General features: G+C 43.6%; 1 protein-coding gene across 5 annotated transcripts in view; it reads left to right on the top strand.

Moving 5' to 3' along the window:
• The first annotated feature begins 15,319 nt into the window (after positions 1–15,319).
• The window catches only part of Mapk4 (mitogen-activated protein kinase 4), a 124,735-nt gene continuing 117,241 nt past the window's right edge, over positions 15,320–22,813 (top strand). For 2 of the 5 annotated variants that reach the window (XM_055622887.1, XM_055622885.1), the window contains exon 1: positions 15,559–15,646. The gene's annotated coding sequence lies outside the window, so the exon portion shown is untranslated. Of the gene's footprint in view, positions 15,356–15,558; positions 15,647–22,161; positions 22,221–22,813 lie in introns of those variants that run through there. The other 3 variants (XM_055622889.1, XM_055622886.1, XM_055622888.1) reach the window with 2 other exon arrangements.

Genomic DNA, 22,813 nt, shown 5'->3' with positions numbered 1-22,813 from the left:
AAGGAAGGCAGTTACCATCAGCCACACCTAGCAGGAACAGATGGAGGCTGGTTTCAGTTTCACCAGGATTCACCAGTAGCTCTCTTCGTTTAATAAGATGAGAGGATGATGCTAAACCAACACTGATGTAGCAAAGCCTTCAGGGCTACTTTTTAGCTGCATATGTTCCTTTTCAACGCTACAAATTGCCTCACAGCTCTTCTGTAATCGACAGTAAAACCAGCCATGGCTCTAATAATCACAAACAGATTTCCTCCTAGAAACCAAAACCAAATGGAGGAAAGGGATTAGCAAGTCATACACTAGTCCCACTTGTCATTGTATACAGTCAGTCATTCATCACCTTGCTTAGATTCTGGACCTTCCTAAAAACTGTCGGTTTGTGCAATGGTTTCCTGATCCCGGCTTCTCCAGGGGAATGGCACTTGAATGGCATATACTTCCTTGGTGAATTTGAGCACAAGCCTACCATCCGGCAAGCAGCTAGAAAAGACACAGCAGAGCACTGTGTACAAACAAGCCATGATAGGGTCAGCATGCACAGTCACACTCCTGTTTCCCAGTCTTTGCTTTAGCAAACACACTTCCTGCCCTGAGAGAGTCAGCATGTGAATTCCAGTTTGTGTGGATGCTTTCCCCAAAGACACAACACTTTCTGAAAGGTTTTACATAGTTGTGTTCTTGAGTTGAGTGAAACGTGTGTTCTGATGTTTGACAGTTGGCTGATTTGCCCTCATGAAATAACTGGAATTCACTTTGTTTTCACTGGAGGCCTGGATGTGTCTGTGCATGTTTATTTAATATTAAAAACACATTTGTAGCTCATCTACTCAGCTACATTTTTTTTTTTTTGTGAAAATTACTTGTTCAGGCTGGACTAATCATAAGAAACGCCATCACTAGTAAATTCCTCATGCTTAGATGGAGGCCGACTTGGCTGTGCGTTGGGGTCAGAGAAACTATAGTTTATTCTCAACTTTACAGTCAGTTAAAAATGACTGCCTCTACCAAGACAAAATCTACTTCCCAAGCAAAATTTCTTTCAGCATGCTTAGAGAAAGGAAACCTTAAATGACCCTTGAGGCTTTTTTTTTTTAGTTCATGTAAACAACAATAACAACAAAAACAACACATGGTTGGGCACATTTCTCATCTGGCTGTGAGAATGGGGAGTTGGAGACAGTAATCCGATAATACATTTATTGAGCATTTACAGAGATGTTAAGAAATGTTTATCAAATCCGTATTGATGTTTAGAAATTCTGAGACTACGAAAATGCTGGCTTCCAGGCGGAGAGGAGGCAGAGCTGGAAGATAACAGAGACTGCTTTTTTTTTTTCTTATTTAACTATTTATTAAGTTAATAATTCTATCAGTGTTAAACACAAAAGGATACTTAACTCAACAGAAAAAAACATTTTTCTCTTGGTTTGCTACTTTTTATTAAATATCCAACAATAACTAAAGATGCCTGGTTCTCATATATGTTAACAGACAGCTGGATAAGAGAGTTCTTTCACAATGCAAATCCAGTGGGGAACGGAGCTAAACAGAGGATTCAGAGAAACACTAAAGAAATGCTCAATGTTCTTAGTCATTAGGGAAATGCAAATCAAAACAACCCTGAGATTCCACCTCACACCCATCAGATTGGCTAAGATAAAAAACTCAAGGGATGATGCATGCTGGAGATGTGGAGAAAGGTGAACCCTCTTCCCTTGCTGGTGAGAATGTAAACTTGTAAAACCACTTTGGAAATCAATCTGGCACTTTCTCAGAAAATTAGGAATAGTGCTACTTCCAGCTATACCACTCCTAGGCATATACCTAAAAGATGCCCTACCATTCAATAAGGACATTTGCTCAACTATGTTTGTAGCAGCTTTATTTGTAATAGCCAAAATCTGGAAACAACCTAGATGTCCCTCAACGGAGGAATGAATACAGAAAAGTGTGGTACATTTACATAATAGAATACTACTCAGCAGAGACCACTTTTAAAAGTTCTGCAATAGTCAGGCTTGACAATGGATGACCTAACCCTAGCACTGAGGGATGGGGAGCACTAAAAGAAGAGTCGGGAGCACCAAAGGAAGAGTATCACAAATTAAAGCTCAGTCTGCACTACATAGAAAAAAAAAGTCAGTCAGTCAACCAAACAATTATCACAAAACTGACAGTCTTTGCCTGGTTGGTTGTAACCATCAAGGTATAAATAGCAAAACGTCAATCTAAGCAATTGATTGACAGGGACAGGCACCAGATTGTGTCTATATTTCTAGATACTACGGACAACGGTCACTTTAGTATAGTGTTTGTTTGGGTATCTAGATCAAAAATGCATGCTTCATGAAGGTTTTCAGAGTTTAAGGATGAAATTAATGAATTGCATGTTCTCATAGGTATGGGCTATCTGGCAAACTATGGATATTCTATAAGAATGAGCCTGTGGAGAAAAAAAAACCTCAAACTAAGCCCCTTTCTTAGGGGAGAAACTCAAATATATTCTAGTAACATGGAATTGTTTGTATGAGAGGAACAAAATAGTTTAACAGATCAAGAGATGAATAAAACTGACCTGGAGACAAGAATTGAGGCAAGAGAGAAAATCCAGATCTCAGGAACTTTGAGTTTTTGCAGAACTAAAATAGGGAAGCATATTATGACCATAATCATGTAACATTGTGAACGCATTCAAGCACACCAGGCCAGCCTCTCATATACTGAACAGTAAAATGTCACTCAACAACAATCTTATTACCATAAACTGCGATAGTTCTATTTCACTTCATTATTTCAGAAATGTTGTGTTTTTTCACTGTTTCTGCAAGTGAGTTATGATCTGTGGTTTGAAAAATCAGGACTGGGTGAGGTCCAGAGTACTTAAGACTTTTAGTGAGGTCCTACTGAAAGACAAATGGCCCACGCGAGTCAAAAAACTTTTGGTGATCTGGCAGGTTGAAAGGTTTGCCCTTTCCTTGGGAACCATGGGCCTGCCAACATTGGACCCAAAGTGCTAGGTCCTTGTCACCTCAAAGATGTGAGGGAACCTTCACTGACACCTATCAGCTAGCAGGATCCGCAGAGATTGGAAGGGACAAGACACTGATATCACTGAATGACACTGGGGACAAGGAACCCTGGAAGATCTACATTGCTGTGTAGTTACACTCTCTGTAGACCTTGCTGAGCGTTGTGGCTCGAAAAACCACGTCTCCCCAGCTGGTGGCATTGTTCGTTTGGACATGGCTATCAGATGTAAGGCAAAAGGGGGCAGGCTAGAGGGCTAAGGCTACCGAGGGCTGAAGCCTGCTCCCTCAGCTGCTAAGATATGGCAGGAAGCCTCACATTTTCTTTCACTGCTATGGACTCAGCCTCTTCAGATGCCATTCCTTCTGACATGATGGCCCGCACTGTCTCACACCACGACCAGCATAACTACTTCAACTAGAAAAGTAAACGAACACAGAGGAAACAGTGCCAATCATCTGTGTAAAGCTGAACTGCGGAGATGAATCCCATGGCACTGTAAGCTCTGATAAAACAATTGATGAAAGGACAGCCCATAATTTGAAACAGAGAATGAAGAGGTATATGAGAGGGTTTGGAAGGAGGAAAGGGAAAGGGGAAATGATACGATTATATTATAACCTCAGAAATAAGAGATATAGTTTTTAAAAACTAGACAAACCACATCAGAGCCACAGCTGACGGCATGCTTCTCTCATTCCAGCTGCTCAGGCCTCAGGAGTTTAACCTGAGTAATAACGCGAGACCCTGCCTCGGAATCAATGAGTGAATGAATGAATGAGTTCAGTGGCTGTAATGTCTTAACAGGTGACCATACTCAGTTTTCTTGGATCATTTTCAGAATGTTTATCTATACCTCTCTAACTGTTTTAATTGATGCTATTGTAAGATTGTCTTTCTCTCTTCTTGAATCAGCTTTTCACAGATTTTATTCTTTTCAAGTAATTTACTTTTGGATTTATTCTTTCTGGTATTTCTTCCCATAGTCTTTTATGAGTCCTGATAGCACATACATACATTCATTTATTTATCTTGTTATTTTTTATTTTGAAAACTTGCATTTATTAGCAACGGCTTTATTCCAATAGCACTCTGTTGTAGTGGCAACACCTTCATATGACTGAGTGCTTAGGATTGGCGTGAAATCACACTCCGCACGCACGCGAAGAGGGCCACGGTGTTTGTACAGTCAAGCAGCCCTGAAGGAGGCTGTCCGCCTAGAGCTACAGGCATTGCTCCGTGCTTCTGCTTGGAAACCAACACTTAATAGCCAGCCAAAAATACATCTCTGCCTTTAAAAAAAAATGTGAAATTTCCTAGATTTCTATGAAGTACTAGATATTAATGCTTTAAAAACAATAAAGAATAAAATTAAGTTCAAATATCTGAAACTCATTGGTATTCACCAGTGATTCATAAATCTATAGGTAGCCTTTGGTTTTCACTGACATAAACATACCCATATTCGAGATCAATGACTGCAGATTGGGACAGCAAAGGAACTGCAGATAGCTAACACAAATTTGGAATAAACCTGGACCTGCTGCCTTTCTTGTGTGATCTGAGAAGTTTTCAATTCTTTATATCACAACTTGTTCAAAAATTTTAACCAGGCATTCTTATCAGGATAAATTAGAAAACTGTGAGGAACCTGAGTACAACCGAGCTGTAACTTTCTCTCTATCTATTTCTTTTGGTGCCATCGTTCTAAACAGTGTTGTAAGGCCCCTCTCACGGCACCATGCTTTTTCCAGGCTCAGTGTCTGTGTTTGTTCATATTTTATGGCAGAAGTGGGCTTTTCAATTCAGAATTAACTGCACAGTTGGAGAGTACAGTGGGTGTGTGTGGGGGCTTTTAAATCACTCTCGTTTCTGCCAACAGTTTTAAATTAACACTGTACATTAAATATATGATTTAATTTCTTCTCTTATTTGCATCCATTTTATGTCTTTCTCTCATTTGACTGGTCTAGCTAATACTTTGAACACTACAATGAATAAGAACATAGAGAGTATACACCCTTGTCTCATGGCAAATTTTAGAGAAATGCTCTCAGTTTTTCCTCATTCAATATAATGTTGGCTACAGGTTTGTTTAATATCGCCTTTTATTATGTTGAGGTATGTTCCCTCTAGTCTTGGTTTCTTTGGGGCTTTTTATCACGAAGGGATGTTAACGTTTGCTCAGGGCATTTTCTGTATTAAGTGAGATGAGCATATGATATCTGGCCTTAAGTCTACTTATGTGTGAATTACACTTACTGCTTTGCCCAGCTTGAGCCAAGCTTGCATTACTAGAATGAAACCTCCTTGATCACTGTACACAATCTTCTTAATGTGTCCTTGAATCAGGTTTGCAAAATCCATAGAGAGAATTTTTGCTCCTATGCTCACTGAGGAAGTGGGCCTACAGCTTCCTCTCTCTCTCTCTCTCTTTTGTATGTGTCTTTATCTGGCTTTAGTATTGGGGTACTGTTGACTTTGTAGGCTGCAGTCCCCCATTTTCTGTTTTGTGCAATGGTTTTAGGAAGATGAATGTAAGTAGCTTTTATTTATAGGTTTTATAAAAGTTTTTAGTGAATCCTCTGGCCCTAGAGTTTTAAAAATTTCTACTTTAATCTCATCGATTGCTTTGGACATGTTGAAGTTGTCGATACTGTCTTGATTTTACTTTGTGAGAGCATATATGTCTAGGAATTTATCTATTTCTTCTAGTTTCCCCAGGCTTTTGGGAATATACATTTTCAGCATATTCCCTAATTATTCTCTGGGTTCAACTGGAATCTATAGTAACTTCTTTTTAATCTCTTATATTATGAATTTGGATCTTTCTCTTTTCTATTTAGTTAATTTCACTAAAAATTAAACAATTTTATTGATGTTTTTAAAAGAACCAACTGTTTATTTGGTTCATTTTATGGATTGTTCTATTAGCCTTCATTTTATTAATTTCTTCCCTGAGATTTATTATTTCTTGCCATCTGCTTATTTTCATTTTGGATTGTTCTTGTTTTTCTCAGACCTTGATTATTTATTTCCGATCTTACTTTTTAATGTTAATTACTCATCGCTATAAAGTTTCCTCTTAAATCAGAATAGTCATGCCAGCTTAGTTTTGGTTTTCATTCACTCGACAGGTTGTTTTTCATCCTTTGGTGTTCCGTCTGTGGATGTTTTTACTAATGAGGTATATTTCTTGGAGACAGCAGAGAGCTGGATGTAGGTTTATTGTTTGTCTATTTTTTAAAATTTAGTCAAGTCCGATTTTTTTTTTTTGATAAGTTGGGGCCATTTACTATAGAGAAAGTTTTGGTTTCTTTAAAAACTCAGTTGTGTTATATAAACAGGTTTTTGTTTTAATCCCAGGTATGAGATATGGAGCTGCTTTTAGTTTGTCTACACTGATAACTGCCTCGTATAGCTCAGAGAGGGGCATGTTCTTTGCCAGCTGCAGTTGGTTTAATTCTGAGAACTCTGAGAGGATATAAATACCAGAGCTATGAGAAGATAGTTGGAGGAGAAAGAAGGCTGCTTGTTTGTCCTGCTGCTGTGATTGTTGGACTGCTGGCTATCCTGACGACTGAGATTGGTATTGCCCCAAGGAACCTGACAACCCTAACCAGCTAGAAGAGTCCAAAGAGAACTCCCCCCTCTCCCCACTAACCTTTTTTCTCTCCTACCTACTTTTGGGCTGTTGGAAGGTATTAGGAGAGACAAGGGATAGAGAAGGGAGGTAGAGGCATAAGAATCCCAAATAAAATAAAGCAGATAAAAAATAATGCCTACAATATGACTTTAAGATTGTAATTGGAACATGTTTATTGATTTCTATAATTTTGCTGTTTGTTCATCTGGTTGATTGGGTTATTGTTTGTTCTTCACTGGCTCCCTGTCATGTTAGGGGGTTCCAGGCTTATTGTGCTAGGACAGTGGTTCTCAACCTATGGGTCTTGACCCCTACACATGGATCACATATCAGATATCCTTCAAAGTAGATATTTACATTGCAATTTATAACAGCATCAAAATTAGTTATGATGTAGCAATAAATAATTTTATGATTGGGGTCATTACAACATAAGGAACTATTAAAGGGTCGCAGCGTTAGGAAGGTTGAGAACTGGTGTGCTAGAATGCTTATTCCTTTCTACTCCCTTGTTCAGCCATTGCTCTCATGAATTCTTCCCTATACTCTCCTGGGTGGTACTTTCTTCCTCCTGTGTGTAGAATATTCCTTTAAATATCCACTGAGTCAGTAGTTTTACCTGCCTTCATTTGTTCTTGTTCTGAGATGTCTCTATTTCTCCAACAACTTTAAAAGATAGCTTTTCTGGATGTAGCAATCTTGGTTGGCAGTTTCTGTCATGGCCTGAAATATGACACTCCATATTTTCTGGCTTTAAGGTAGATAATGAGAGTCCTGTTATTAGTGTGACATTTTGACTTTGTAGATGATTTAATATTTTCTGTTAAAACTTTTTTGGGTTTTTTTGAGACAGGCTATCATTATGTATCCCTGGATGGCTTGGGACTCATTCTGTAGAGTCCAAGTCCATGGCTGGCCTTGAATTTACAGAGTCTGCCAGCCTCTTCCTCCCAAGAGGTAGGATTAAAGGCATGTGCTATTATACCTGGCTCTTCTTTTAAATAGTGTTGTGTGTGTATATATGTGTTTAGCCTTGGCTGTTCTGGAACTTACTCTCTAGAGCAGGCTGGCATATATATAACATATTTGCATCTTATATAACAGAGTTCTTCTCTGATCATTTCTATTTGAAGTTGTCTTGGGGTCTAAATATTTCTTGTTTTTGAAAACATCTGTTTCTAGGTTTGGGTTTTTAATGTGTAAATCAGCTCCTTTTTGTATCCCATGGATTCATAGATTTGTTATCTTGACTGAATCCCAGAGTTCCTAAATGTTGTGTTCATGTTGTTTTACACTCCAATTCCCTTACTGATGCCCAAAATGTAACATTTTATCAACCTTTTCTTCTGCTTCTGATATTCTTTCTTCTGTTTGGCCAAGTCTATTGGTGATGCTATCTACTGTGGTTTTATTTAATTCATTGATGTTTTCATTTCCAACATCTCTTTTTTATCTCAATTTCTTTGCAGAATTTTTCTTTCATGTTACTGACTTTTTTTTTTTTTTAATCCACATTGCTGGCTTTCTCATTCTTTTTTTTTTTTTTTTTTTTTTTACTGACTTTTCATCTATGTTACTGACTTTTCCTTTCCAGTTCTGGATTAAACTTATTAACTGGTTTATAATATTTTATCAAGTCATTGATCACTTCTACCATAAAATTTTTAAATACATTTCTAAAAATTTCTTTTTTAATTTTTAAAAATTAGCATAGAATGCATTAGATACTGTCTTAGTTACTTTTCTATTGCTGCGACAAAACACCATGCTGCAAGGCAATTTCAGAGAAAGAGTTTACTTTGGCTTACTGTCTCAGGGGGTCGTAGTCCAGGATAACAGAGAAAAGGCAAGGCGGCAGTAGCAGCTGAGAGCTCACAGCCTGACTGAAAGGAAAAGGTAGAGAGAAAACTGGGAGTCCTCTGAAGCCCAAGGTCATCCTCCAGTGATACACTTCCCCCAACAAGGCCACACTTCCTAATCCTTCCCAAACAGTTCCACAAACTGTAGGCCAGGAACCTAAGAGCCTATGGGGGCCATTCTCTTCCAAACCACCACAGATACCGTTATGACACCCATCATCTCCCTTGTTCCCCCTTGACTGCATTCCCTTCTCCTTTGCAGCCTCTTCCTCCAGATTCTTTTTTCTCTTTCATGACCCTTGTGTCCATTTGCCCATGTACACCTAAAATTACTTTCTCTTGGCCTTTCAATTATTTTTGTATCTGTGAGTGATGTTTGCTTGGAGAGTCGCCTTGCTTCTTGCAGAGTCGCCCTGCTTCTTGCAGAGTCGCCTTGCTTGTTCACATTTCTGGCATCTTATATTGAGATTTGCACATCGCTTGCGTCTGCTATCTCTTCTGGTTTGTTTGTTGTGGTGGTGGTGGTGGCAGTATTTGTATTGACATCCTGTCCTTGAAAGCTGGGCTGCCATTACCATTCAGCAAAGGAAAGACAAACTGCTATATCAACATCAACACAAAACCATACAATATGTAGAAATGTTCAGAAAAAAAAATAATTACAGCCTATTAATATATTGCCAGTAACTAGAGAACTAAAACTGGCAAAACTACTGTAGAAAATACACTATTGTTAGAAGAAGCAAAATAAACTTACTCTAAGTACTGCCATTTTGTTTTCAGACTCCATTTAATCATAGGGAGAAATTAAGTTCAAGGTTCTAGGCTCTAGAGGAGCTGGGATCTTCCCAATAGCTGAATAGATTCTGTCATAAAGAAACAGTTGTCTGAGTCCAGACATCAAAAGAACAACTGCTCCATGTTGCTGGCAGCGTCAAACTAAGTTCATGTTCTCAGGCACAGGAACTGACTTTTATCCTGATTGATGGAAACTCCCTTACTCAACTGTTATGCCCAAATATGATTGTACAATGCTATAGCCCACCCTGATCCTCCTTGCTTTATGGTTTCATCCTTTAAATATACTGTACAATGTCCCCTTAAGGTCGAAGTTCAGCTCCTGAGTCTGTTCTGTGGCCTGACCCATCAGTAGTGGCTTGATTACAATAAACTTTTGTTATCTGCATTGACCTGGTGCTTGAGTTACTTTGGATTTAAGCAGACCCCATTAATTGTGAACTATAAAGTAAGTTCACAATTAATTAGTGTAAGTGTGAAAATAGTAAATAGTGAGATAATAGAAAATAGTGAGATAAAGAAGAGAAGCAAAAAGAGTAGAAAAGAATGTTATGAGAGAAGGGGACTAGAGAAAATATTTGGGGTAGGGAGAGGGGAAAACAACAAAGACTTACCAATGACAAAAAAAGTTCAAACAATAATAAAAATACAAATTAGAGGGGCTGGAGAGAAGGCTCAGAGGCTAAAAGCACTGGCTGCTCTTCCAAAGGTCCTGACTTCAATTCCCAGATGTGGTGGCTCACAACCATCTCTAATGAGATCTGGTGCCCTCTTCTGGCGTGCAGGCACACATGCAGGCACACATACAGGCAGAATACTGCATAAATACATACATACATAAAAAATACAAATTAGAATAATAAAATACAAATATAAGATTTTTTAAATGAGGTAATTAGATACCCCTAAATGTATAGAAGCTATTAACAAGGAAACATAGCAAGAAAGCAAAATAAAAAATATTGCCCCCACATGGAAAAACATGTGTAAAGAAATTAAAGGAGAATAACAATCGAAAATATAAAAAAGGTAAGAGAAAAAAGTAGAAATTCTGCTAAATGTAGAGTAGTAATGTAGAGTTTAAGTGTTTTTAAACATGGGGAGCTGGAGAGAAGGTAAGCTACCCTGTGGCCTCAGGCTGACAACTATCAAACTCCAGGCTAATGTTCAGTAGAGAAGATCCATTCTTCCCCTCACCTTGTGCTCTTGTCAACCCGAGCCAGCCTCCTGCCACTAGCACTCTGGCCCTCTTCCTCATCACAGCTCCCTTTTACGGGCCTTCCCTCAATGGAGGGTTATGACAGAGCCTCCCTGCTTTGTGGATGCTCCCTGACCCCAGGCCTCAGTTTTAAACAAAAGATTCTCTGTCCAGATGGTGTCTGTTTCTGGCATACTAGACACACAGTATGTCAAAATGAAGTTCTCTCCACCTCTGACCTGCCCGCCCAAGAACTACTACCTCACCAAAGCCTACAATTGGACTTGAGGCTCCCAAGGGCTGTGGCTTTGTCCTGAGGGTAAGGCTGACCATTTCTATCTGGCTTACCTTTTAGAAGCATTTTCAGTCTCTCTTCCTCCATGGGGGAGCTGTGTTCAGCTTGCTGCTGTGTGTTTTCTGTCTTTGTTTGGACTCTCCTCTGATGGCTTTCTTTGTACATCTCTGAATCTCCTCTTCCTTCACTTCTCTCTTTGAGATAAGGCTTCTTATTTTGAACTCCCCCTTTTATTGGCTCAACACAGAGGCAGCCTATAGTTTCCTGTCTTACCCAGAAGTCCTTAAATCATTTTAAGAAAGAATCTCACTATGTAGCTCAGGCTGTCCTCAGACTCCTAATCCTCCTGTCTCAGCCTTCCAATGGTTGAGATTACAGGGGTATACTGCCATGGCTGGCAGTGTAACATAAAAATTATAGATGCTAGTAGAGGGTGTGTGTGTGTGTGTGTGTGTGTGTGTGTGTGTGTGTGCGTGCTAGTGTAGGCACGTGAAGGCCAAAGAACAAGTTGCAGCAGTTGATTCCCTTCTTCTGTTATGTGGATCCCAGGGATTGAATTCAGATCATCAGGCTTGGCATCAGGTGCCTTTAACCACTAACTCGTCCAGCTGTTTCTCTAGTAGCATTTAAAAACAAAAGCAAAACCCGGTGTCTCACATTTTAGTTGCATGATTATAGGCATATACAAGACTTGCATCTATTTCTTTTTAGTATCCATCGCTATTATTTATTTTTTCATGTCTTACTGCTTAATTGAATCCCTAAAACAATGTTAATAGTGGTGACAGCATCTTTGTCCTATTCTTGAGTTTCCTAGAAATGCCTTTAGCACTTTTTATTTTGTATGCTGTCTGCTGGGTTAAGTAGCTGGCATTTACTGTTCCCTGAAAAGCCAGTAAGACTGAATCAAACCAAAAGGATGCTGAGAGAAAACAGAAAATATTTTAAGAAGACAGGGATTATGAGCTACAGTTAAAGCTCAAGATCAGATCACTAGCTTTAAGAACACAGAGGCCACTGGCTATCTTTCCCCTAGATAGCAGGAGTGGATTAAAAAGAGAATGGAGAAGTGGAAACAGTAAGAGTAGAAAACTTTGTTTTGCCAGATTTTATTGTGATGGACTGAGGAGAGAGGAGAGATACCTAGAGAAAAGTCAAAGCAGGTTTTTGGTTTGTTTGTTTTGCTTTGGCTTTGGTATTTATTTTTGTTTTTAGACAGGGTCTCACGTGGCCTCTCTTGGCCTCCATCTTCTGTGTTACCAATAGCCTTGATCTCTCACTCTTCCTGCCTCTACTTCTCTTTCTGGAATCATGGTATCACAGGCCTAGCCCTAGATTTACTTCTGAAAGGTCAGCGACATTAAACCACTACAGCTCTTTATTACATTTATTGGGGGGGGGCATGTGTAAAGGTCAGAGGACAACTTTCTGGAGTCAGTTTCCTACAATGTAAGTTCTGGATATCAAATGCAAGTTACCAGGCTTTGGCAGCAATGCCTCTACCTGCTGAGCCATCTTGCTGGCCCTTAAACCAGTTTTGAATGCTGCTCTGCATAATCCTGTAGTGAGGAAAACTGGTAGAGGGAATGGGAAGAATTTTTCTAGAAAGATGTTCTGGAATGAAGAGGGAATGAGACTGTGCCTGCAAGTGGCATTTGAATCAGACACATAAGGGGCAGGTGTGTTTATTTATTGGTGAGTTAACAAATTCTTAGAGATTATTAGAGATTGGACCCAGGGACATCTCCACCCTAAGCCAGCTCTCTGTCCCTGATTCCCAACCCTGGCCTAGAGCAAGGACAGCTTGTTTATAGTCATAGGAGGGAAGGCAGAGCACAGCAGATGGACATTTGGAAGTGTGCCGCTGTAGTCACTCTTCCTTGGTACACGGGAACATCTCCTAGGTAATTCTGAAGACCATGAAGGCTTCTGCTCGCCAAACCACAGTTAGGACCAAGCAACCCAAAGAGCCTGCTTCCTCCTGTCCCCAAGTCTGCACCCGCATCTTGGATTTCATCTCCACCATAGAACAAAGGCATATCTAGAACAACCTGAACCCACAGTGGAGGGGGCGTGGCTTCTGATTTGTAGGCCTGAGGCCTGACTGAGGCTGTAATGATCTCTCAGGTGTGCTTCATTTTCTTATGGATGGGCTTGAATACTTGTGTGTGTCTGTGCACATTTCAAAAGTGGCACTTCCTTCAGATGCAGAAGGGCTAAAAACAGAGGAGAGGAGAGACAGGGAGACAGAGGGTAGAAGAGAAAGGGAGAAGAACAGGAAGAAACAGGAAGAGGGAAAGAAGTAAAGGGAAGATGGAGGGAGAAAGAGAGAAGGAGGGAGGGAAAAGGAGAGAGGGGGAACTTTGCAAAGGGATATAAGCTTACTTGTCATGCCCTTGCTGAGGACACCACCACGTAGAAGCCAAGGTTTAGTAGGTTTCTCAAACCTGACCAGTGGTCATCCCTGGGACTGAGGCCACATGCAAAGCCACTGTCCCTCCAGTGATTCTGACTCCTCCCAGGGAGTAGAGGGCAGGGAGCAGAGACAATTGTTTCGTGGTCTGGAGGCTTGGTTTTCCTCAGCACCTAACCCTGAGTCATAGTGAATGCACTGATCTGGGGCATTTTCTGTTCCCATGTCCTCCAGGGCTGCACAGACGGCGGCTCCCTGGCCAGCCACTGAGGTAGTCTGTGTGTCCAGACTACCAGGCAGTGGCGCATGGGACAGAATGACCTGGTGAACTCCCTGGCTCCTTAGTTCCAGCAGCTGCTCTTAGTGACTAACACCTGCTTCCTCCAGCTCTTTCTTCAGGTGTCTTCCCTGGGGAGCGAAACCAAGGAGGCAGTTGTTTCCCAAGAGCAGCGTCCACACAAGACAGACTCCGCAGGAGAAGCCTGATGGAAGGCGCCTAGACAGACACCCCCGTTCTTATCTGGTCCCCTGAGCAGCAGTGGACCCTGATATGCAATGCCTGTTTCATAGTCTCTCACCCCACAGTTTGGAGGAGGGCCATTTGCTATGCGTGAGCCATTCCCTCACGCTGATCACATGGAGAAAATTACATTTCCCCAGTTGCCAAATGGAAGAGATGAATTTCTCACGTGGACGAGGTACACTCCTGCAAAGAGCGGTTTCCAGAGCCCAGACTCTGAGCTAGCACACACGGAGGAGGGGAGACTCAGAGACCCCTGCTGCCTTGGGTCATGCTCTTCATCCCCACCCACCAGACCCTCAACTGGTGGATTTACTTTGTGAGATATTTGCCCTTCTCTCTCTTTTGCATAAAACGAGCATCTTGAGGCCTCTTTTTCTTCCTTCCTAGAGGAGATATTCTAAAAAGGAATACATCAACAACAAGAACACTTCATTTATGCATACTAGATGAATTGATAATCCTTGTTTGTAATGAAAATCAAGTAAGCAGAATGTTAAAATGTTCCCTAGGGAAGGCACATTGAAATGTCTGACTGCAGATGGACACACCCTTATCCCTCGCCTTCTCTTTTATGCTAACGCAAACCGAGATAAACCCCCTTCTCTAACCTAGTCCCAAACCTCCTGGTCACCTACATACATATGATTAATGACAACTATATCTGCATAGTAATTACATCTGCCATCTGTACCCTTTATAGGACGACCGCTTGCTACAGCGCAATCCCACAATCTCTAACTTTTGTGTTTTTTTTTTAACCCATGTTACCCTTAGCGCGGTTACACAACCCGAATATAATCTCAGCTGTTACGGAGTATCTAAGCACCTGCAATTGTACCGCTCTCCGGCTCAGGTTGAGATAGAAATAAAGCCTCACACAGCAGACTCTGAACTGTGCAAGCGCAGCCCCCGCCCCGAGTGTTTTGGTTGGGAGGAGGAAAGGCTCGGGGGCAACCAAAGCCACTGGTGACCTCATTATACAATATTTAGTTCATCACATTTTTTTCCCCTTGCTTAGTTAGGAAAGCAGCTTTTTCTTTTAAAGGGATGCGGGCACTCAGTGACGCAGCTACCTGCTGGAAGACACCTCCAACACCAGTCACCACGGAAGTTTGGGGTCTGAGGCTTCTCAGGTTTTTCTCTGGCTACCGAAGTCTCGGTTCTCCTGTGAGTTTAACTTGGACTCCGCGAACCGGGACAGATGAACGGCTTAGGCTGCATACCCAACGCCCACTAGCGTGACCTGAGCTCCCACAGTGACCCCTCGACCCTCAGCCAAGGGGTGGCTCTCGCCCACGCGGGTCTCCCCCTGCCTGGAGCGGTCCAGTTCCAGCCGGCTCTTTCTCTCCGCCCTCAGTCTCAGCGGTTACGGTAGAGAGGGCTGATCGGGAGAAAAGACCAAGCTCCGGGAGAGCTCCATTTCCCGCCAACCCTTACTCCTGGACAGGCCCTTGAGGGCACCCCCAACCCATTCAGGAGTGACAACCGGCTGCTAGAGCGACTGAGGCCCCGAGAGAGCAGGTGCCCGGCAGGAAGGCCAGGCTGCCCGGGGACCGGGCTCCAGGCAGGAGGTGCAGAAGCCGGGCTGCTCAGGTGAGGCTACCCCCCTCCTCCGGTCTGGGTCCCGGCTGGGCGGCCCCCGGGCGGTTGTGCGGGGACCCCGTTGTCCTTGCGCCGCAGCAGGTGGGGGCCCGCGGGCTAGGGCAGGGGCGGGGCTGGGGGCGGAGCCGCGGCGGAGGCAGTGCGGGTGGGGGCCGGGCGGGAGCCCAAGCCGGACTGTCGGGGAGCCGGCGGGAGCTCGCCCGCGCCTGGGCCGGAGCGATCGGGCCGAGCGCGCCGGCGCCGCGGCCGCAGACAAAGGGCCGCCGCGCTCCGTCTGTCTCGGTGAGTGACTCCCCTGCCCGCCCGCTTTCTTCTCCGCTGCCAGCGTCTCCCGGAGTTCCGCCGGCTCCCGGGAGCCGGGGACAGCAGGGACCGGGACTTCCCGGCTCACTCTGCACCCCAGCCTCACCTGACCCGTGATCTCCCGCCCCCCGCCCCCCAAGGCCGAGCAAACACCCAACTCGCGACTTTCCCAGCGCCAGCCATCGTCTCCGGCGGGACCCACCCCGGCCGCCCTCGGTGACCTCCTCTTCCTCCGCGCAGCGCGCGCGCCGGTGTCGTGCCTGGGTCGCCAGTTTGGGTGGGGAGGTTGCCGCCGGGCTCCCTCGTGGGTGTGTGCTAGGGGAGAGGAGCGAGGGGATGGCCGCCTCGAGAGGACCCCACCCCTTGGGGACAGCGCGCGTTCGGGGTGGTGGAGGGGCGGTTCGGGAGTTCTGCTTCCAGATCTGGGGGTCTGGTTTAGTTCCCTGTGAGCCTCCCCTCCCCAGTTTATCCCCCCTGTTCAGGGGTTAGCCTCGCATTCTGCCCCGGCCGCACCCGAAAGAGGCGCCCCCTCTGCGGGCCGGTGGCCCGGAGAGGGAGAGGACCCGGCTGCTTCCCCTGGCTGAGCTGCACTGAGCCCGCAACTGCTGGGGAGGGCAGGCGGTGCGGGCAGCCACCGGGGGCTGACATCACTGCTCGGTCCCGGCCGGCTTCCTCAGCCTCTGGCCGGCTCCATCTCCATCAGAAAGGAGCCCGAAGCCCGGCGGGCTTTGGCTTTTGTTCTCCTTGCTACTCTTGGTTCCTTGGAGAATCCCGGCTGGGCGGTTACCCGAAGAAGGGGTTGTGGTGAGAGTTCCCGGTGCTGCCCTGAAGTGACAGTCGTTGGGGGAGGCTCTTTCCAGCCCTCGAATTCCGATTGCCCATCAATACCTCAGAGCGGAGGTGGGTATGGCTTCCCAAAAGAGCGCGGTTCCTGCCTCCCGCAGCGGCCGCTCTGTCACGCGCCTTTCCTGCACTCTCGAAAGTGCTACCTCGAGACGTGCATTTCCATTCATGGATCTGTGCCTGGGTTTTGATTAATGTCATCTCTGCCAGGTTGTCTAAGTGTTGCCTGCTATTAGATTTTTGTAGCCTTTTACTGGAGGCCTACTGGGTGCGGGGCAGCTTTCCTAAGATTAGCTTAATTTCAGAGATGCTTGTTGAGCACCTACTAGGTGAAAAACGGATGCGCCCTGACGTTTATAGTTTTTGTCAGGTACTTGTTGAGTATTTCCGATGTTTGAGAAAGCTGTGTTATGACCTTGTTATTATAATCATTATTTACGAACCCAATATACAGAAGACATTTTTGGCCGAATGGGTGCCCAATGTACTTGCGGTGCGCGCGCGGGGGTGGGGGTGGGGGGTTGGGGGATTGTGAGGGGAGTCGGGGAGGAGGTAGGGGGACGGTGTAGACAGAGACAAGAAGGGGAGAGTATAATGGGTCTTCAACTTCCGGAGAAAACTGCCTTTTAACTTCTGGTGTGGTGTGAAAAGACCTTGTCTCTACCTATCAGGCAACTTATGCTTGAATGCTTGACAGCTGCTCTGAGTGGAACAAGGCAGAATAATGAAAAGAAAGAACTTTGCCAACTCTAACAGAATGAAACAAAGTTTTATGTGGCAAACCCCTAGTGCTAAAAAGGGGAATCTATGTTGAAGGCAGAAAGACATACAGGTGGACAGCCAGCTCAAGAAGGAAGGAACCAATAAGGAGGGAGGGAGGGAGAAGAATGGGGCCAGCTGTACTTCCTTCATCGCTCGCACTGGTACCATGGCCAAGGGAGTGTGTCCTTTAATGAGGAACCTGTTAAGAGATTTGAGGAATTGTCTCCAATCTTGCTTTAGACTGGCCAGAAATTGTAGATTTTTTAATATGATGGCAGATATTTGAACCTTCCTGCAATCAGGGAAATGTAATCTAAGACATAGTCCTTGTCCTGCAGAATCTGATAGAGTTCATGAGATAAACTTGTAAAATGGCAGTCTGGGAAACAAAAAAGGAAATCCAGTAACATGCTTTAAAAAACCAAAACCAAAACCAAACAACAACAACGCTATAGAATTGTGGCTTTTCTTTGATCAGAAATGGAGAATTTCCATTTGTTCTGTATGTTTTATCTCTTGACATGGACTTTCTGCAGTTTCTGGTAACTGCTTAATCCCAGCTTCTCGACACAATGAACTTTTCTTCTCATAACTATTTCTGATTTCCATTTTAAATTCTTTTAAAACTACATGGCATTATTTTTGTTAGGAACTTGAACCTGCCCCACCCTTCACCATCCTTCTTCCCCCCCCCCATTTTTTTTCTGGAAGTTAGGCGTGTTAGAAAAACTTCATAGAAAATATGGTGAGCTCCAAATGAGCATGCTCCCAGGCTCTGTGCTCACTAATGAGGAAAGAGAAGGAAAACCAAAGGAGACCAACAGTAGGGATTTCTAGAGAACGCGTAAGGTGGCTTTGCAAGACAAAAGAGGACTCCAGTTGAGGGACCTGGCGGGTAGGAGTGTCAGGGAAAAGAGGCCAGCTTTCAGCACCCTTAGAAGGGACTAGGTCTTCATCTGGAGGGGTTTCCCTTCATTCACCGGAGAAGTGCCACCTGAGAGACTTATGGAGTGTGAGTTTGTTAGGCTTAAATGTGGGCATTACCCAGTTGGAGGTTTCATGAGATCTAGTTGCCCAGCCCTGCAACCTCCCACCCCCAAACCCTCAACCCCCCCCCCCCCCGCCCCCGTTCCCCCATTCTTTCAAGCATTCCTGAAGTGTTTTCACCTGAGCTGAGCTCCACTGTAATCTTCCTCCAGGCCAGGAATTTGACTTCTTTTTCTCCCTGCATCTGTCCTTTTCTGCATGCTGCTGCAGGCAGTCCTTGGAGTTGGTGACACTTCAGTGTCTCCTGCTCTGCCCATTTTTTTACCCTTTCCCTCTCTGCTCAGGTGCTCCTTGTCACCATTTTGAGCTGCTTGAGCAAGGCTTGCTCTATATGAAAACTGGTCTCAGGGGGAAGCACTCTGTTACCCATCACTTTGTCCCAAATGTGACAGTAGGTCACTGTTCTGTCTTCAGGGGTCTTTGTTCTTTAAGCTTCTTTAGGGAGTGAAGGACTACCACCTCCATCCTTTGAGGATGCCAGGGGTTGGAAGTTACCAGGTAGGCAAGGTGCCTTTCCTGGCACTCCTGAAATGATTACTCAGTCCAGGGTCCTCACAGTCCCATGATCCATACACATCTGGAAGCTTCAATATTTGTTTTTTGCACCGGGTCTCAATCCTCCTCCTACTACTATGCTCACTGACCTTGAATTTCAGCTTTTCCTTTCTGAGCTTTCTGGATGTGGTATTAGAGATAATGCTCCACCGTGCCCAGCTCCCTTTCTTTAAAGCAGCGTTTCTTAACCTGTGAGCCGAGACCCTCTTTGGGAGGGGTCAGAGGATATAAATATCCAGCACATCAGATATTTACTTTATGATTCATGACAGTAACAAAATCTTGGTTATGAAGTAGCAATGAAATCATGTTATGGTTGGGGGTCACAACGACACGAAGGTGACCCCCTCAAGTGACAAAGGGTCACAGCATTAAGAAGGCTGAGAACCACTGTTGTAAACAAAATTTCCATTTTTCCCTCAGAGGCTTCATTGCTTTCTATTGTGGGGTGGGAGTTGATGTCAGAATTTAGCTCTTTGTGAGCCACCTGTCAACTTGGCCTTCACATGCTCTCCCCCAAGGTCTATAGACTTGTTATTTTACAGTGGGAATCTGCTTCTCTCTCCATGAATACCCATTCTTTTAAGACAGATTCTTTTTTATTTTAATTTTTGTTTTCACAATTTATTCATTATATCCAGATTGAAGCCCCCTCCCTCAACTCTTCCCAGTCCCACCCTCGATCCCTCTTCCCCTTTATACCCTTTCTCTAGTCCACTGAAAGGGGGAGTTCTCTTCCTCTGTCATCTGCCCATAGCTTATCAAGTCTCATCCAGACTGCCTGGATCCTCTTCCTCTGTAACCTGGCAAGACCACATCCCCAGGGGCAAGTGATCAAAGAACAGACAATTGAGTTCATGATAGAAGCAGCCCCTGCTCCTGTTACTCGGGAACCCACATGGAGACTGAGCTGACAATCAGCTACATCTGAGCAGGAGGTCTAAGGCCTTTCCATGCATAGTCCCTGAAAGGCTTCACTCAAGAGGGCATTGAAGCAGATGCTGAGACTCAGAGCCAAACTTTGGGCAGAGTGTAGGGAGTCTTAAGGAAGAAGCGGGGAGGGATAGGAGGACATGGAGGGGACAGGAGACCAACAAAGCTAAAACCTGAGCCCAGGGTGTCCTGCAGAGACTGATGTACCAATTGAAATAGATTCTTCAGATTCTTAACCACAGTTCTCAGACTTTGTGATTCCTTGTTGTAGGAGTACGACAGCTTTCTTCACAGAAAATACCTTATCTAATGTTTAGTGATGTTGACCTAATGTTTGCTGGTAGCCCTATATAGTCACCCTTTCTAAATGGTGACAACCCAAAGTATTGCCAGGTATCAGCAAATGTCTCCTGGGAGAAAGGTTACTCTTGTCTGAGGACCACTGTTTCATGGAGTACTGGATAGTATGTATCATGCTGTAGGATAGCTATCTGGGAAAGGCTTTAATTTATTGTCACTTGCTTCTTTTCAGCTGAACTGACTTAATGAATGTATGATTAACTTTGTAGGACTTTCCATATAAATACTTTCAGATCAGAATTAACATTCTCTGTCAGCACACATACTCACATCAGGTCATCAAATTGTTAAGTTCACTTTTATTTTTTATTTTTTACTTTTTAAGGCAATTCTTCCCCTCTCAAATTCTTCCCTCAGTGCCGAGCTAATTTATCTACCAGCAGTGTGGGTGGCAGAACCACCTTTGGCAGCCAGCATACCCTGCAGGAGCCCCTGAGCCTGCTGCTTGGGTAGTAGCTGATGGGCAACAGCCGGGCAGGAAAGTGGGCATGGAGGTTGAGTTCTACAGGGATTTGCTTTTATAATTTGGAGATGTCCTATTTAAGACAAAAGGCAAAATGGGCGGGTCTTGGATGTGTCCTCCAACAATTTAAGGAGGGGCCTGTGAATTTAAGCTTCAGTGTGTTCCTGGGTAAAAGCTGTCTCTGGACAGGATTTTAGAAGTGACAGGAACATGCATGAGTGTGCAAGACCAGTAGGAACTTAGAGGAGCTTGTCAGAGTGTTATCTTTTATCACAGAAAGATGAACAAAGAACCATGCATTTCAGGGTGATCCGTACTTCTGCTCATATCTACCTTAAAACCAAGACCCTAACCTCTGTCCTGCATCTCCTTGTCAGCAGTGGTATCAAGGGCTGGATGGGAAGAGGGCCCAGTGAGTTTACGAAGCAGAGTCTGAGCTGCAGTAAAGGAAGTTACTTTTGTGCCTCCTAGGGCAGATCAGTGTTCAGCTTGCTCCTTCGGAAAGTGAGTGAAGTGGGCCGTGGGTCATGGAATGCTCACTGAGAAGTTTCAGAGTTCATTGATTTAGATTTCTCTTTTGGAATTCCCAAGCTTAGTGTGAAACTTTTTCACGCATTAAGCAGAGCATTAAGTGGGAGATATTTGTCCTCTTATTTTTTTTTGGGGGGGGGGGGTGGCACACATCAGCACTTGTAAGCTAAATATTAAAACATGAAAAACTGTATTTTAGGTTTTGCATTAATCCGTCAGTAAGTTAATCTTTTGCCTTAGTTTAGAACAATCATGCTTCATTATATCAATATCCCTGGCTCTGTGGGAGGTTAATCAGCCAATGTATCAATGTCTAGATTAACAAAAAAATAAAGACTGTACAAGGAGATTTGCTAGATAGGAGGCTTTTTAAAAATACTGTTACTTTTCCTTTTAAACTGGTAATTTATATGAACATTTATTTATATATTTTCTTTTCTTTTTTTTTTTTTGAGACAAGATTTCTTTGTGTCACCTTGGCTGTCATAGAACTCTCTCTGTAGACCAGGCTGTCCTCAAACTGAGAGACCTACCTGCCTCTGCCTCCCAAGTGCTGGGATTAAAGGCTTATGCCAACATGTCCGGCTATATGAGCTTTTTTAAGAGTTGAGATTTATTGATTTTTTTTTTAACACATCCAGAGAAAATAGAACTGAAAGAGATTTAAGGGTCCTTTGATCAGCATTCCCTGCCATCATAAGAGCGGGAAGACCGAAACAGCAGCCAGTTACATGGTTTGCGGCGTTACAGAAAGGTGCCTGAGGAGGCTGGAGCTGGCAGCCAGGAGTTTACTCTGTCTTTCCGACCCTGAGTGCAGCTGGGATACTCCTGTGTCTTCCTGGTTGCCAGAGCTTGTTGGTGGAAGAGGCGGGAGGCAGGAAAAAGGTTTAATTATTTGCCTCCTTTCCAGGGCATATCATTCTGAGAAAGCAACTCATAGATGCAGACTAATCACGTCGGTGCCAGCATGTGTGTATGCCTAATTCCGAAGACAACCGAGAGGGAAACGCTAATAGTTGGATTGAGGAAATGGAATCATTGCATAGAGCTTATTTTAAGGTATCTTTACGATGAATAAGAATAATATTTATGTTTCTATATAGGAGAGCAATACACATTCATGTATCAAGAATAAACCAATCTACCTGTGTGCTTCTTTAACCCTACTCATAGTTTACTTCTTTATTTTTTAGTGGCTTCCTTGGCTCATTGTAAAATACAGTTGAGACCATGTTACATGTATAATTTTAATTTTAGTCCCTTTTCAGTTAATACTAGAACAAGTGATCTCTGTGAGTCAAACTCTTGCTAAATATAGTTTCTAATGGATAGGTAACTTGGTATTTGCAAGCTCCTTCATTTCTCCTGACACTTTGCTATTAGCAGATATTAAATTTTCTTCCACGTTCTCTCTGAGGAGTGATTTTGCCCATACTTTTCAACAACTTAGATTATTGTTGTTGTTTTATTTTTTTCTGTGACACATTCCCAGAAGTCACTTAACCAAGGGTGTGATTAACCTGTATTAAGTGACTTTATGAACGTGGCCTGCTGGCTTTCACTCTTGTTGGTAGCATGCTGCTAAGTGATGGAATTTCCTTACATCATTGAAAGTGCATGGTCCTCAATGTTTCTGCATTTAATTGACGAAA

The sequence above is a fragment of the Psammomys obesus genome, unplaced genomic scaffold (assembly GCF_907164565.1).
Source record: "Psammomys obesus unplaced genomic scaffold, mPsaObe1.curated_primary_1811, whole genome shotgun sequence".
Taxonomy (NCBI): Eukaryota; Metazoa; Chordata; class Mammalia; order Rodentia; family Muridae; genus Psammomys; species Psammomys obesus.
Note: the sequence above shows the minus strand (reverse complement) of the source record. Positions and strands in the feature narration are given on the sequence as shown.